Below are 3,733 nucleotides of genomic sequence, written 5' to 3' on the forward strand. Positions count from 1 at the left end.
TCCAAAGAATAGCATTAATGCTGGGCGGTGTTTGGATAAACAGTGGGAGAGAAACCATAAGTCCTTTGAGAATGAATGTGCCTGTTTTGCAGTATGAACACAAAAGATAGAGCAGAATAGGAAGGGCCAAAATGGTGTAGTCAGTAGAGCTGAAGGGTTCTCCTGAGTCTGTGATTTTAATCTGGGCTGTCACTGCAGAGTAGGCAAAAAAGAAGACCACGCTTTAGGGTTAGTAGGTAGTCTATGTTTACAAATGCACGAGGGTACAGACAAGAGCTGAACCTGAATCTGAATAGATCACATATAGATTAAACGGGGCATGGAGATTATGACTGGAGTATGTTCCCATATTGACCAACAGTTTCTCATGATCACTTACATAGCATTGGAGGTCTCTCTGTGCTGCCTTCTCTCTGATTATTTCCCTTTCTCTGTACTCTGCAACTCTCCAATCACAATCCCTTTTCACTTTCCATGACTGACCTCACTTAAGTATTTATTGAAAAAGTAAAAGTCACTGGATGGAAATTGCTTCCTCCCCAACACCAAATCTGCTCGCCTCGTGCTGTCAGAAGGATGAAGCCAACATGCTCCCACCTAAAGCCATGCTCTACTTCAGCTCTAACACCCTCAGAGACACCATTTCTGCCATTTTAATCTTATTTTTCCTTCAATCTCTCCCTATTAGATCATTAGCAATCGTTTACAAACACTCTCTAGTAGCCTTAATAATAAAACAACAGCAACAACAAACACTGAAACATTAAAGAAAGAACATAAAGGTAGAGAGAGAGAGAGAATCTAAGGTTGGGGTCTTGCAGAAAAGATGATCACGGGTTTAGGAAATCTAGGGACAGAGTAGTTTATCATTTCTGCATATGAATGTTTAGGTAAGCAAGAAAATTTGTGAATGGAGAAGAGGGTTAAAACACTTAAATATTTGTTAGGCATAAGAAGAGGCTTCACTCAATTTATTTATCTTATTCCAAATAAAATACTGAAGGCAATGAGAAACCGCAGTGTTGTCCCTGAGTTTGTCCTCCTTGGGCTGTCAGCTGGCCCCCAGACCCAGGCTCTGCTCTTTGTGCTGTTCGTGGTGATTTGCCTCCTGACTGTGATGGGAAACCTGCTGCTGCTGGTGGTGATTAATGCTGATTCTTGCCTCCACACACCCATGTACTTCTTCCTGGGACAATTGTCCTTCTTGGATCTCTGCCATTCCTCTGTCACTGCACCTAAGCTGTTGGAGAACCTCCTGTCTGAGAAGAAAACCATCTCAGTAGAGGGCTGCATGGCTTAGGTCTTCTTTGTGTTTGCCACTGGGGGCACTGAATCCTCCCTGCTTGCTGTGATGGCCTATGACCGCTATGTTGCCATCAGCTCTCCTTTGCTCTATGGCCAAGTGATGAACAGACAGCTGTGTTCAGGGCTGGTGGGGGGCTCATGGGGCTTGGCTTTTCTGGATGCCCTCATCAATATCCTTGTAGCTCTCAATTTAGACTTCTGTGAGGCTCAAAATATCCACCACTTCAGCTGTGAGCTGCCCTCTCTCTATCCTTTGTCTTGCTCTGATGTGTCAGCAAGTTTTACCACCCTGCTCTGCTCCAGCTTCCTGCATTTCTTTGGAAATTTTCTCATTATATTCTTGTCTTATATTTGCATTTTGTCCACCATCCTGAGGATCAGCTCCACTACAGGCAGAAGCAAAGCCTTCTCCACCTGCTCCTCCCATCTCACTGCAGTGATTTTCTTTTATGGCTCCGGATTACTCCTCTATCTCATGCCAAATTCAGGATCCATTCAGGAGCTGATCTTCTCCTTGCAGTACAGCGTGATCACTCCCATGCTGAATCTCCTCATTTACAGCCTGAAGAACAGGGAGGTGAAGGCAGCTGTGAGAAGAACATTGAGAAAATATTTCTAGTGTTTCAATAGACTTACGAAATCAGAATGATGAGGGAACTGGATAGAACTGCAACAAGCAGTGCATGGACACTAGGATAATTCCTTGATGTCAGGATCTGTGAGGTCCTTTTCTGAAAAATATTTAAGAAAAGGTGGAAAATTTACCTTTTCTGAAAAATACTGAAGAAAAGGTGGAAAATTTACCTTTTCTGAAAAATACTGAAGAAAAGGTAGAAAATTATTTTCTTGGGATGATACCAGTTCAGTCCTAGTCAGAGGAAGATGGATAAGCCTCTTGCTTAGCAATTTTTTATTACAAGGATATGTATTTATTATACACAGTATGGTAAACATTGTTATTGTCTGCTCAGCTTATCTCTACCATTCCTCTAATAACTGAACTCCATGGTTCAATATGCTTCCAAGGGACACTGTTAATCATGGAATCCCCAAATCCTCTCCACCCTCACCTCCCCACCCCCAACCCCTGTCATTATTCACTCATTCTTCCTGGCACAGTGACTGGTCCAGAAATGGGCACATGGTCAATGTCAGATCATTTACTCTCTTAGGATTTTTTTTTCTTTTAAGACAGCCTCTTTTGGTCGCCCAGGCTGGAGTGCAGTGGCACGGTCTCGATTCACTGCAACCTCCGCCTCCCAGCTTCAAACGATTCCCCTGCCTCAGCCTCCCAAGTAGCTGGGATTACTGTCTTAGGAATTTTAGTCTCAAGGAGAGAGTCAAAGGTCAGCCTTTTTGGATGCAGCACTCTGACAGCCTACGCAAATGCCCTTGCTGATAAGATCACTAGAGTTATCCTAGATTCTGCCCTTTCAAGGCCAGATTTATAAACATGAATCATAATAAGAGTTCATTCTTAGATATTTGCATCCTATCAGGCACTGTGTTAAGCAATTTATATTCTTTATTCCATTTAAATACCACAACACATACGTTAGATAAATGCTTAAGTTATTCCTATTTCAGAGAAGAGGAAACTGGCTCAGGGAGATAAATCGTGGTGTTAGAATTTGGAACCAATGGGACTTGCACCAATGCCTGTTTTCTTTACCACCTTGATACACTGACTATCCCATTGAAGCTGTGAGCTACCCCAGACTCCATACATGAATTCTCCTTTTAATGATTTATTATTGTTATCTTATTTTATTTTGCTTAAGTCAGTCAGAATTAGATTCTGTCATTTGCAAGGAAAGGACCTAAAAGATAAATATTGGTACCACAATAGAATTGCAAGTATAGACATCTGAGGACAATTGGGATCTGTGAAATTGTGTTTTGGACCTAGGCATGTCCCATAGAGACTGTAAATAACATGTTGGTTTATCCTGCTTCAAACTATTCATCCAATGGCCAACCATCTGTAGCTATGAGGGGACCTATGTATAACCAGAGATGATTCACCAGCTCATACACATTGCTAGACAAGTAGCTCTGCCTCTTGGCCCTAATAATGCTGTAGAAATGGTAGACCATGAGAGAGCCAATGGCAGAGGAAGGACTGGGCAGAGCCTGTGGCAAACTTCAAAAAGAAACCAGAAACATTTAACAAAGACCCTTTAGATGATGAAACACAATTGGAGGATTAATGAGAACTATATTTGAGGGAGGCATGTGGACTAAAATTATCATGGTCCAAAATTAGTTATTCTTTCTAATTACCTTTTACTTTTTATTTATTTACAAGCTGGCAAGTGTCATCCTTCCCTTCACCTTGAACTCCTCAGCATAAACTAAAAGAGAACAAGGACATTTTTCTGCCATCTTTACTACCTTCTCAAGAATATTTTCTTTTTTTTTTTTTTGA

At 41.5% G+C, this 3,733-nt stretch overlaps 1 pseudogene; it reads left to right on the forward strand.

Moving 5' to 3' along the window:
• The first annotated feature begins 1,006 nt into the window (after nt 1–1,006).
• LOC129136613 (olfactory receptor 8S1-like) lies at nt 1,007–1,924 on the forward strand (annotated as a pseudogene).
• Nucleotides 1,925–3,733: the final 1,809 nt, after the last annotated feature.

This window comes from Pan troglodytes, chromosome 10 (assembly GCF_028858775.2).
Source record: "Pan troglodytes isolate AG18354 chromosome 10, NHGRI_mPanTro3-v2.0_pri, whole genome shotgun sequence".
NCBI lineage: Eukaryota > Metazoa > Chordata > Mammalia > Primates > Hominidae > Pan > Pan troglodytes.